Here is a 13816-nt window from a genome sequence, read left to right on the forward strand (position 1 = left end):
GGACGACCAAAACGTTTCGCGGAGAGTTGCGTTCATGAACGATTTTGTTTTCCTCTTGGTCGCACTCTGCAGTCAACTTGGATGATTGTATGACTGTTGAACTTTTCTGCAAGAAAATAAATCTTTAAAAGACTTTTGTCTCATACCTTTATTGAAATATAAAAAATTGCAACAACGTAATAAAAAAAAATAAAAAATATAAAAATATTACACATCTAAAAAAAACACTTTTATAATATTTCTTCCAGCATCCTTAAGAACTAACCAAAGTCTGAGAAAAACGACCACGGCTATGTGTTTTCCTAACAGATAATGGAATAAAGGTTTTGTTTACCTTTTTATCACTTTATAAATTTTTGACTTGCAATGTATTTGCCATCTGACTCTTTTTGGAAAAGTTCACATGATTATCACATTCACGTGAGGATCTTTTTGTCTTGTGCAGATGTTTTGCCAACAGTGTCATCATCTGGAGCTTTTGGATGTGTGTTACTGTGTGTGTCTGCCCTCTTCTTCTTCTGCAGGACCATTGTCACAGTCAGAATGGCTGGATGCCCTAAAGTACTTCTTTAATTCAGTAATCTTGAAAGAATAATCATTTTTAATAAGACATATTGATTATAATGATATATAATGAATAAGATATAATGATTACAAGATCATTAATAAAATAAGAAGATTTGCAGTTGAAATTCAACGTTTCACTCAAATTGTTATGCTTTTAATCCATATGGCAAAATATTTTCAAATATATTTTTTAATATATATTTAAAAAATAATATAAATATAAAAAATACAAAATATATTTTCTACAATATAGTTAAGATTTAATATATTTTAAAAATATATTTAAAAGCATAAAAATTAAATATACATTTTAAACATAAACAAAAAAAATGTTTTTTTTTTAAAGCATTTAAAAATAGATTTCAGTCCAATACAATCTCTAGTAGGCTATATAAAGTTTAATAAAATCTAGTTTTGATCTCTAGTAGGCTATTCCATCCACATTTGCAGTTAGTCTAAATGTAGGCTTCTGTAAGATTTTAAATGTATTTTCTTGCACCTGAAATACATTTTTTAATATATTTTGCTATCTGAAGATTGAAACTAAACATATTTCCAATGACAACATATATTTAGCATATAGAAATAAAAAATATATTTGTAATAAAAAATGCATTAAAATAGAAATACAAATTTTCACTTGTAGTCTCAGATCTTTGGACTTACTACTATACGGTATTCATTCAACTGGGTAAACATCACATATTATCTGCCACTATACTTTGTTACTAAAAAATACTAAACATTAATTATTGTACAAAGTGAAATAATTTTTTATTAGTTTATTTAAATGTATTTATTAGTCTGGTATCATTAGTAGGGGTGATGACTGCACTCAGCCCAGTGATCCTGGTGTGTACACCCGTGTGTCACAGTATCAGCAATGGATCACCACCTCTGTTGGCCAAAACTTCCCAGGATTCGTCATCTTCAGCTCCCTAATGTCATTTTCTTCTTCCAGCCAAAATCTATAGCCTTAAACATGTACACACAAACTCACCCTATGGTATATTACAGACACATTACATACATTTGTACCTTTTTTTTCTCTGCAGGTTAAGGTATAGTCATATAAAAGACGCTTACCCATACTTCCAGGAACTGCAATCAATGCCAGTAACCAGTTCCACTGTAAAAGGCCTGCCACAGAACTTAATTCATATGATATGATCTGACCATAAGTCTGACCACAGTAGTTATAAGGTGTGATTAACAAGATGAACTGTGGACAAAAAGCAGTATTTTGTTAACAGTTTTCACTCATCTCCTCACTTTTTCTTCATTTTGCATATAATTAGCAAATATTAAGCACAGATCTTACACATACATGTGACTTTAAAAATTTTGTCACAAAAATAGTTTGAGCATGTACTATCGGTAAAAGTTAATAAATAAATAAAATCATTCAGCAAGGACACATTAAATGTATCAAGTGACAGTAACAATTAAAATGTTACAAAATATTTATATTTCTAATAAATTCTGTTCTTTTGAACAGGAAAAAAAATCACGGTTTCCACAAAAATATTAACTGTTTTCAATACTGATGATAACAAAAACTGTTTCTTGAGCAGCATTTTAAATGATTTCTGAAGGATTATGTGACACTGGAGACTGGAGAAATTACTTTGCATCACAGAAATCAATGACATTTTACAATTTTAAAAAGTTATTTTAAATTGTTAAAAGTTATTTTTACTTTAAAACCCCAAATATTTGAACAATAGTGTATGTATTCTATAATACGCTATAATATTGTATGTTGCAATGCGTGTAGAAGTTTTTCACAAAATAAGTGCTTTAAAATAGCATGTTTTATTTATTTCTTTTGTACAGTTGTTTCAATGGGTTCTATTTATCAACTCATCAGGTATACTGTAACATCTCTCAGGATCTGGCAGGATGTTATACCATTGCATTTAGTGTGAATACATGAGTACCATTACTTGTAAAAAGTAGAAAGTACCCATCAGGATCTTCTGAAGCAGAACTTGCCCACAGCGTAAGCCCTAAAAAGACATGCAATGTGTTTCAAACGTCATTTAGATGCATTCACCCACGCTTCAGTCAAGACTGTTGTATCTCACTATAGCTATATGTGAAGTGTCTTGTTGGACAGATATACACAAGATCCAGTTTAAATCTCCTGTATAAATCCAGCAGCAAGGTTCTGTCAGTTCTGTAGTTGGTCCCAGGTGCTTCTGTGCAGGTTTTAAACTCTGAGCTCCAAGTCTGAGGGTCTCAAACCAGCTCTGGTTTCTCAGGCTGACAGCACCTTTTTCTGCAGTGGCTTTGATCCATCGTTCTTCATGCGTGCCACCATTCAAATGAGCTAAAATGAGTACATACAATCTAATGAATGCATATAATATGTTAGATCATAACTGTATTTTAAATAGTCACATATTCATGTTTGTATTTTAGGATAAGATGTAGACTTGCAACTGAAAAAAAAAAATTACAGGCAGTTCAGGTAGTTAAGAGACATCCAGTGGGTCTGGCTTCTACTCACCCGTAACTGTTGTCTTCCCATCAGCTGAAGTACGTTCAGTCTCTTGACACGAGCTAACTATCTCTGAGCTCATGCTAACAGAGGTTCCACACAAGTGCACTGCTGCTTTCATAGTGGACGGCACACGCACACTCACAGCACCTGAATCAATGAAAAATAAAAGTGGTCCAAAACTAGTTTAAAACAAGGGTCAATCTGTTAGAAATGAACTCTGTATTCACTGGTTACATATGCTTCTGAAAAACCATTGTAGCATTTTTAATGGCTATAAAAAAGGTCATGTGAGGTAATCATTAAGTATAAAAAAAATTTAAAACACCTAATGATTAATTTCAAAATTACTTTACATTTTTTATTCTTATTTTAATAATAGAATTACATAATTTATTCAAAAATATGTATTATCTATTATTATTTAGGTACAATAGATTTTAAAGACTAAATATAACCAAATTTAAAAAATAAACAGATGGCTGCAGGAATAAAAAAGTAAGTAGTCAGGTAAATTTTAAATAGAGATGTTCATACTAGGCTCATCTTATTTATTAGTTTCTTTGATGTTATATTCTGTTTGTGATTCTGATTATCACCTTGCTGACTGTGAAGCTCTCCGCTTCCATCTTGGCCCACATATGCATCAATGTTTCCAGCAGTAGTAAACACCTTCAGGGCATCCACTTGAGCTGTCTATGAAGAAGGAAAGACATCTTTAGTGCACTAAATGAGTGACTAAAAACCTACTGTCAATTCAGACTGATAACTCACCAATGACAATGTTTCCTGTTTTACTTTGTACAAGAGCTTCACCTGTAAAACAACAACAATTATTCATGTCCTAACTGCATATCAGGTCTTGACAATAAGCCATTACCGTCCCGTCCCCTCACCGTGCACGTGGCCAATCTGGATGTTCCCGGAGGAAGTGGACACTGATGTGCATTCAGCATAAATGGCCTTCACTTTCAGATCCCCGTGTTCTGTGGAGAGATTCATGGTGGTTCCTTGAATTTTCTTAATATCGACATTCTGGAGAACAAAAACTGTGATTTTAATAACAATTCACAGTACAGTATAATGCAGTTATATAAATCATAAAAGTACTTACACTGTCCAAAGATGTGCTGATATCGACATTCCCATGTATGGTCTGAAAGTCCGGTGACCTTTCCTCCTGTGGACTGCACTTGAACCTCATGACCCTAAACAAAATCAAAATTTGACACATAATAATAATCCATATTCCATATTATCACAAACAAATAATCAGGGGTTTGCAATCTTTTACTAAACCACAGATCCCAAAAAATTAGTAGCAGTTAGGATGGGGAAAGTTTAAAAGGCATCTACATATTTTCATGTATAAAGACCCAGTTTATACTGTTACAAATTGTTATAAATATGTTAGTATGTTGTATTTAGAAAATATTTAGTTTCTATTACATCATTCACTACTGTAATATTTAGTAAAATACAGTATTTGTATGTTATTTTTAACATTTATTTTTATTTAAAAATCCTAGTACTCCCTTTCATCCCTAGTTTGCAAACCCCTGCATTAAATGATTAAAAAAAAAACGAATGTGTCACCTTGACAGACTCTAGGACACAGTGCCCTCTCTCTGTGTGTGAACGTGGCATCAGAGGTCACTCTCCATTTTCTGGATCTTCACATTGCCTTTGTCTTTAGTCTTGATGTGGAGATCTGCAGGAATGGACAGGGACTAAAAGGATGCACATGTATTTCTATGAATGTTAGTTATAAAATGGTACCACTTATTACATTACTTTTACTTACTGTAAATACAGTCTAGATAGTAAAAAGCTCTTCATTTAAAAAAGGTAAATATAAAAACATCAGTTATTAATAAAATAAACCAGCAATATATTAATAATATAATAAAAGTACATGATTTATTATGATCTTTAAAAGCTTGAATATATATACTTACCACATTTAACAGGTGCTGTCAATTCAACAGTGACATTGCAATCCACCTCATCTGCCGAAATCTGAAGTTCATTGCTTTGATCATCATAATGAACATGAAATCCGTCCACAGATTAAAGAGTTTGATTCGCATCTGTCACGTGCAAACTGACAAATGCCCGATCAGCCTCAGGGAAAGCATGTGGATCCAGTGATTTTATGGAATATATTACAGCCTAAATGACATTTGACCTTTGCCCGAAAGGGTTAAAATAATAATTTCCCATTGCTTTATAGGTGTTATTTCAAGTCTTTAGGAGTTGCAGGTTTCCGGAGCATCTGAAAAAGTTCGGGAGAGCCTGAGAGATCAAAGCTCTGGTGAAGAGTCTTGAACATCCCTGCACTGAACCCACCACGCACACCGTGACGTAACAGCTGTGTAACTACACAAGTAAACATCACTAAAGCCTCACTACGGATTAGAGCGAAACGTTAAACGCTACTTGCATTAATAAACACCGTGCAGAAATGTTTATATCAGGAGGGCACGAGTACAGCGCACAGCAATGACGGCAAACCGGAACAGGCTCAAGCGCGAGTGGAATTATGGGAAGTGAAGTCCATCAACTTGAAAATTAAAGTGTGACCGTCGCCTTTATGATCAAAGAAGGTTAAAATGACGATAAAAAGACTTAAGGTTAAAATGCCAACAACAGCAACAGCAAAAATACATTTGTTGCTTAATTTAAATGAATAGCAAACAACAAAAACAAAACCATATATGCCCCCTATAGGGTCATAATCAAATAATAAATCATGTACTTTTTACTATAGTCCCCTTTTAGTTTAATTTAGTGAGACAATAATATTACAGTGTTCCGTGCTGCAAACTTTCATGTCATTTTGAGCGAATGAATATTGTCAATAGGCTACACTAACTCTCTCTGTCTAAAAATGTAACTCTTATGGAACCTTTTTCACATTTTAAGATTGTTACATTATTGATTGTTTATTAAGCCGGTTTCTTATGGGAACTATTGTCTGGTCCCTAAAATTAGAAGCTATTTTCACATTTGTGGACATCTGTGTGTGGACAGAACGTGACCCAGCCTGCAGCACTAGAGATGAATGTACTGCTGTGTTGTAAGTAGCTCATAACTGTCTTGTCATGATGATTTCAAACTCTCAGTGCTGTCGTTTTGGAGCTGAGCAGACAGAACGTCATACTGGGGCGGAACTTTCCGTCGCTTTTCTAATAGCTGCGAGCGATAGGCTATTAATTCATGACACTACCTCACTGCTTGTATAACTAGTTTAATTCCCTTCAATGAAGGCCCAAGGGAACTTATTTTTTTACTGAAAGTGATTCATAATCCTGAAACAAAGGGCCACAGTCAAAAAGTGGTCACAAATTGCTCTCCTGGCCAGCTATTGCAGGGGCGGTCACACTGCACTTTTCGTTCCATTGACTTCCATTCATACGTATGCGAATGCGTCAGACCGGAAACGCAAGCTCATTCGAAAAATTTCCGCATTTCGCTGGCGTTCCAAAGTTCAAGTTTGGGAACTCTCTGACCTGCGAATTCGCATCACGTGAATACGGGGGATCAGTAGAATGTCAATACGTCACTGCGTGACCTCTCTGTACATAAATTCAAATTATTAGGAAGCGCTAATTTTAGCCATAGCGCAGCATCCTATTTTACATAAGTTACATCTTTAAAAGATTATTAAAAAAGTGTCAACTGTCGAGTGTCTGTCAATGGAAACAGGAACAGATGGTTACAATTTGAAATGAGGACACATTTTATAATTTTTTATTGCTTAGTGTTATGTATTATATAGAGAGAGAGAGAAGACAGACAGAGAGTAAACCTAATAAAACACTTTCCCCCCCGACGCCGTCGCAAAAGGCACAGTACAAGCACATTAATCCATGTTTGTGATAACTGAGGGGAGACCGTTCCTGCTCCCGCCCCATATTCGCAGCGGTGTCGCGAAAAATTTCGCACGTTCAAAGTCTAGTGTGACCGCCCCTTTACACGCGAATGCTAAAACTAAAACTCGTCCAGTAGGTGGCGCTCTAGTCATTTCATATAATGCGAGGTCACAGATTTACAATAAATAACAGTGTGTCATATCCTCCTCCACATTAGCTTATGAATGAGTGTTGAGTTATGAGGAGGGATTTAGTATATGTCCTCTAGTTAGCACAGCCAAGTTCAGAATCTAATAAAGCAAGCTATGCGAGGCTACACATGGTTTCTTGCATTGCAGGGCTACTTTTTGAACACATTTAATGCATGTTACTGTATCATCAACACTTTTGCAGACTATAAAAGTACTAGATAATAAAAAATAATAAAACATAATAATAAACACAATAATCCACTCCACTCACCTGCTCAAACCTCTTTCAGTGTTACCATTCTTTTCAAGAAAAGACCATAAAGGAGGAAATTAAAAAGCCTGTCTAGACGCCAGCGAGAACCAGCGGTTGAGGGTCGAGTCAAGAGCTTTGAGGATAATCAGAAGGTCATGGTCAAAGTTCACACAGAGCCGATGAAATGGAGACTTCAGAGGACAACATTTGCTAGATACAGCACAAAGAAGAAGTCTCTACTCATATATTACACACATAACAAAACTTTATTATCATGACTGGAACAACAGAATATGTCATTTGTACCATTTCTGAGTTTGATGTCCGTATAGAAATCTCAAGAAGACAGTCCGACAGGCTCACAGAAAAGAACGGTTTTCATAAACGGTGAAACCTAAACCGTAATATAAAACAAATCAAGATTCAGCCCGCTTATTGATCATTTGTAACAATAACACTAGAACTTTACTCACATAGGGATAAACTGAAATGTTGATTGACCTCATTTAACGGTATACCAAACGTCTAAATTGTACTGTGTTTATTGGCTATATATACACACATGTATAAACACAGCAAGTAAGACAATAATAAGATAGAGAGACAAATTATTTACATCATACAGTAGTCCCGTTATGGCAAGTCACATTCATAGTCATCTTCACTACACAGAAACATACATACAGGCCTACACTGAATCCTGTGTCTGCTGTTCACAAAGTCTCACACATTCTCTCTCTCTCTAGATTGTATATTTTGTTGTGGCGCATATGCAGAATTCCATATACAAGCCATGTGTATATATAAACATTTGATATTTAATGTATATAATTAATTTATATTTATATATACACATGATCTATCTATCTATCTATCCTATCTACTATATCTATCTATCTACAATCTATGTAATATATATAAATAATTACTTTTAATAAATATATATATTAAATATAAAAAGCATATATTTATATCGCTATTATAGGAATATATGCATGTGTACATTTTCACAACTGATTAAGTGCACAAAGAAAATATGTTTTTTCTTTGTGCACTTAATCAGTTGTGAAAATGTGAAAAAGCTGCGCAGATTCAAGGTGGGCCTTGTAGTATGTTTGCTTTGACACTAAACTTAAGCAGATTATATAAAAATATAGAAGAACTATGGAATAAATCTTGACAGTTAGATTGAAATGGCCAGGACAGAAAACAATCATCTGAACATAAGTTAACAAAACAGAATCATTCATATCGGTCTGAATCAGACGACAGGCTCACAACAAGAGCATTGACAGATTCAAAGTCCCTCAAAACATCATCAAACATCACGTGAGTCCAGTGTTCTCCTGATAACTCCATTATATGCTGCTCTCAGTTCATAGTATGAAGGCATGCACAACGTTTTATTACACTTTTCACAGAAAATAAATTGGTCAACATACGCTCAGGTTGCTTCAGAGAACACAAGTTGAGACATCCTGAAGTCGTTTGAAAGCATCTGCCAAAAGCATAAATGAATCAGATGGTCACGAGACTGCAAGAAGAATCAAAATGCAGCCCTACAGATGAAACGGTTAATGGGATGCCAAACCGTTTTCACCACATGGCAGTGGAGTCACAATCTCTGTCCCAGGAGATCAGGACCATCTCGTGCTCGACTGCAGAACCTTAACTCCACAGGTCACGGGCTCATCATAATCTATTTACAGCGATTAAGGGAGTGTTCGTGCCTTTTATGTCTTTCACAGTGTCCTTGGGCTGCTTTCCTCCTCCTTTAATGATGAAAGCCACCCCTGGTAGTCAGTCCAGTGACTTTCATGAACAGCAATGGTTTTTTTGTTGTTGTTCTCCTCTCCCTCCCTCTGTCTGGTGTCTTTGTCTCTCAGGTGCAGCAGTCAAGGTCGAGGTTACTCTGAGAGGAGATGAGAGAGGGGTAGGGCGTCATCTTATCGATGTTGACGTAGGTGGTGTTAAGGAGGATGTAGTGCTCGCCGCTGAAGCTGGAGAAGATGGTGGAGATGCGGGACACTAGCTCTGAGAAGGTGGGCCGGCGCTCGGGTTTGGGGTGCCAGCACTCGATCATCACATTATATCTACAAAAAATAGATAAAAACCTAAATTCATAAATTTTACTTTCTTAATAAAAGTCCTTGGTCTTATTGTGCGAGATTCATCTGCACACATTTATCCAAGCCAAAAAAGCTTTCAAAAGTCATTAATTAATGTTCATGGCACAAACAGAAGCAAAATACTTTAGCATGAAGGGTTCATTTATACAACTAGCAAACAACATTAATAATGTTATATCCCACTTTGCACACTCTAATCAAATCCTACTGGATAAAAATCAAGCCTGGCCCTGCATTAATTTAAACAGAGTATTGTTTTAATTTAAAAATTAGTTAAAATAGTTATTCTTGCATTGTTATATTTAACTAATATTTTTAAACACTGAATTAAATAGTTTTTAAAATGTCTTATTTGTCCACTTTATTTATTTATTTATTATTATTTTTTTAAGGTTTACATTTAGTTTTTTTTTTTAAATAAGAAATAAATGAAAATAAATACAACATTGTTCAAAAGTCTCAAGTCAGAAGATTTTTAAAATATTTTTTGAAAGTCGCTTAGGTTCACCAAGGCTGCATTTATTTGAACAAAAATAGAGTAAAAACATTAGTACTGTGAAATATTATTACAATTTAAAGTACCTGTTTTCTTCTTAAATATATTTTTAAAACATAATAAGTACTATTTAAAATTGACAGTTTTATTATATTTTGAAATGTAATTTTATTTCTGTGATGCAAATCTGAATTTTCATCAGCCATTTCAGTTCTTTAGTGTCACATGATCCTTCAGAAATCATGCTAATATGCTGAATTGCTGCATTAAAGAATAATTTCTTCTTGTTATTAAATGTTGAAAAACAGTTGTTCCCGCTTCATAGTTTTGTGGAAAATGTACTTTTTCAACATTAGTAGTGTAGTTTTAAATATTTCTATTTATTTGTCAATTTTTGATTCGTTTTGAGCTAAGAATCACAAGTGTCCTACTTCTCCGTTGTCCATCCCAGCTGCTGATGCTTTGCTTTGGCAGACAGCGTTTGCCTTGAAATTTTATAACCTTCGGTGCAAACTTTCATCTCATTTCAGAACAACATTCCATTGTTTGTCCTGCAATAGTCTGCTGAGCAGAGGCACGAAGACCTGGGAGGACTGGCTCTTTTTGTCATCCATAAGGGAAGGGAGTGATGACCCACATATCTCTATTCAGAGCCACGGCTGGATATTAGACGGCGGCGTGTGAAGAATGTTTGGAGGTTGACTCATATCATACAGGCAGGGTGGGGAGTCGATGTGTGCCGAGCTCAGGTAGTCATGCAGAGCTGAGCTGGCCAAGAGTTTTGATGAACTACTACTGCTTGACTGAATCTGCGGGTGGTTAACAATGGCTCTCTGTGTTACACTCGTGTTGACACACTCACCCTTCAGAGTGCTGTACGTTGGTTATAATGAAGGACCAAGTGTGTGTCAGTGGGTGTGTGTGTGTGCACGTACAGTGCATCTGGGCAGAACTCTGGCTGTAATAGTCTGCTCGTCCTTGCAAGAGGAAGACAGTGATGTCGAAGGAGTTCACATCGGAGTAAGGCGGGGCACCCCGGGTCATGAGTTCCCATAGCACACACGCCGAACGACCACTGTGTGAAGATCAAATTCAAAACAATGAGTAATGAGGACAGCAAGTGAACTTTGGGTGGCTCTGACACTGTCATTAGTTGGAGGCCAACAAAAAGGGGGAAAAAAGCACAGGAAAAGCTGAAATCATAAATCCATTTAAGGGAATAGTCAGGTCAGTATTTGGGAAATGTTGAGAAACTATTTTCCACATAAGTGGTTACGTGTAGTCATCTATTTCATTTGAAATTCAGGTAGGTTAGAAAACAGGACATGAGTCATGATTCACCTTGAGCTTGACATGTGTGTGCATGAATGAGTCAGTGTGATAGAGAAAAGTTCTGCGCAAATCTTGTCAAAGTGACCCAGGAGACCACAAGTTGATTTCAAGACTGGATAGCTTTTAAAATATTGCCATCAGAATAAAATACCATAGTAAAACTTCATTGTACTGCAGTAAGCTAAATACATAGTCAGCATTTTGGGGGATCATGGGTGCATGCACTGTGATTTGAGTTAGTGCATTTAATGCCCAAAATTGATATTTGATGTGGATTTGAACATTCAAGCATACTTTTGACACCCAAAAATGTTATGTTTGATCATATAAACTGCTTATAATGCCCAAAAATGTTCAATTTGGTCATTTAAACATCTCAATTTTGAAACATAATGTAATCTTCTAATTATAGGCTGTGAAAACTGATCCTTGTTCAAATTAACTACAATTTATGTTAAGGATGCCCATACAAAAACTGAGATTATTATTGAGTTACTTACCACATCAGATTTGGTGGTGAACTTGTGTGTTTGCAGACTTTCTAATGCCCCATCCATTTGACGGGCAGAGGGAGCTTTGACCCCGTGCTTGTTGTGCACGCTGTAGTATTCTTTATCATAGACGTCTCTGGCCAGGCCCAAAATCAGCCACCTTTACCGTGTAGCTCTCATCTAGCCTGAGAGGGATGTTATAAAACATATTAGGTTAAAAAGTCATTAATTTAAGAAACAAGCACCCTAATGCAAGTCACATGCCCCTAAAAACATTAAATTACATTACTACACAATGCTGTACATAGTACTGTGCGATACTTCAAAACACTGTTGGGTAATTTGTTGAAAAACTCACATGCAGTTTCTGGCTGCGAGGTCTCTGTGTACAAACTTCTTGCTGGCGAGATATTCCATTCCTTTAGCCACCTGCAGCCCGAAACCCATCAGGTCCTTACTGTGGGGTTCTGTGGGAATGAAAACAAGCTCTCCATTTAAAAAACAATAACAATAAAAAGCACTTCACCAGGAGGGCACTGTCATCTTTTTAGATTTCATTGTTATAATCTTTATTATGTTTTTAATATGAAGCTACAGTCTGACACTGAAGTTGTGCTGAAAGATATATTTTAGATGCTGCCACCACATACATGAGTTTCATCTCTGATGAAGTTACGCAGATCTCCGTGCTTCATGTACGGCCACACACGACGAGAGGCGAGCCCCTCGCTGGGCAGGCAGATTCCCAGCAGCAGAGAGAGCACATTGGGATGGCTGAAAATCTTTCATGATGATGCCCTCCTTCAGAAAACTGGGACACCTCCTATATATCGGTGATTCCTGCCACATAAGTGTACAAAAACAGTCTAACAAGTTCAAAGATTACCATCATGGTTTTTGGTATCACCCCCAGCCTAGATTTACACACATGCAAAATGACTCTTTTAAAATCTATCCTGCCGTTACATTTTGCTGCGTTAGCAATAAATCTGCCAAATTGTCAGTGAAACCATTCACCACGACTTATAAATTATCCTCAACACTATCAAGTGTTTTATCACACACGGCCTGATATTTCACCCGGGAGGTTTCAGAACAGAGACTTAATCCGCTGTGACATGACCGCATCATTGCTAGCAGAGCTCTGAGATTCTCTGTTGGTCCTCCACCTTAAACTTGTTGGTGGAGCTTTCACATTTTTGAGGAGATTAAACAGATGTTTAACCTTCACTAAGAGAAAGAGAGGTTTATGGGTACACAAAAAAGAAAAGGGCCTGTGTGTACATGTCTTACAGTAGACTGATCCTGAGCGATGAGGCATCCTATACTGCTGTCAGAGTAGCTTAGGATACTCAAAAAGACCTAAAAACTGTTTCTGGGAAACAGCCTTAAAGTAGTCAATCAATTCTTCATTTTATTTATTGATAACAATTTTATGATTCTTTGTTTGTGATTAATATATGAATGCACCAGGGTTATTGTAGTTAACTAAAACCACAAAAACAAATTAATGAAGTAAATGTTAAACAAAATAAAATTGCTTTTTTGAAAATGGAAAATAAATAAAAAATAAGAACTAATTTAAAATATTAATAAATGAAAAATTAAATGCACAACAAAAACACCCCTTTGTCAAAAAAGTTAAATATGATGTAAAACATGATACATTGAGAGTCTAGTTAAGCAACAGCAGTTCCTGTTGAAAACTGAGACAGAAAAACAAAGCTTGGGTCATAAATCTAAAAGCTCTCAGTGACCATGACGTGATTAGAGGCATCTCTAATGCGAGATGGCTGCATTCATCATCATCATCTCAATCACAAGGCCCTATTAAAACAGCCTCAACAGTCATACGTCATATCTCAGTAAAGAGATGTCAAACTGGGTTCAGAATGAATTCATAATCTATGGGTGGAATAATTATGCAGACTAGAGGGGATCCTAACTGTATTTTTAAATTTATTTTTGTCTGTAGGATT

The 13816-nt window shown here is 35.8% G+C and overlaps 2 pseudogenes; both read right to left on the reverse strand.

Moving 5' to 3' along the window:
* Positions 1 to 2364: 2364 nt before the first annotated feature.
* On the reverse strand, positions 2365 to 9036 carry LOC122135708 (annotated as a pseudogene).
* Positions 9037 to 9081: 45 nt separating this feature from the next.
* LOC122135655 overlaps positions 9082 to 13816 on the reverse strand; it is a 40938-nt pseudogene continuing 36203 nt past the window's right edge.

Source organism: Cyprinus carpio, chromosome A25 (genome assembly GCF_018340385.1).
Source record: "Cyprinus carpio isolate SPL01 chromosome A25, ASM1834038v1, whole genome shotgun sequence".
Taxonomy (NCBI): domain Eukaryota; kingdom Metazoa; phylum Chordata; class Actinopteri; order Cypriniformes; family Cyprinidae; genus Cyprinus; species Cyprinus carpio.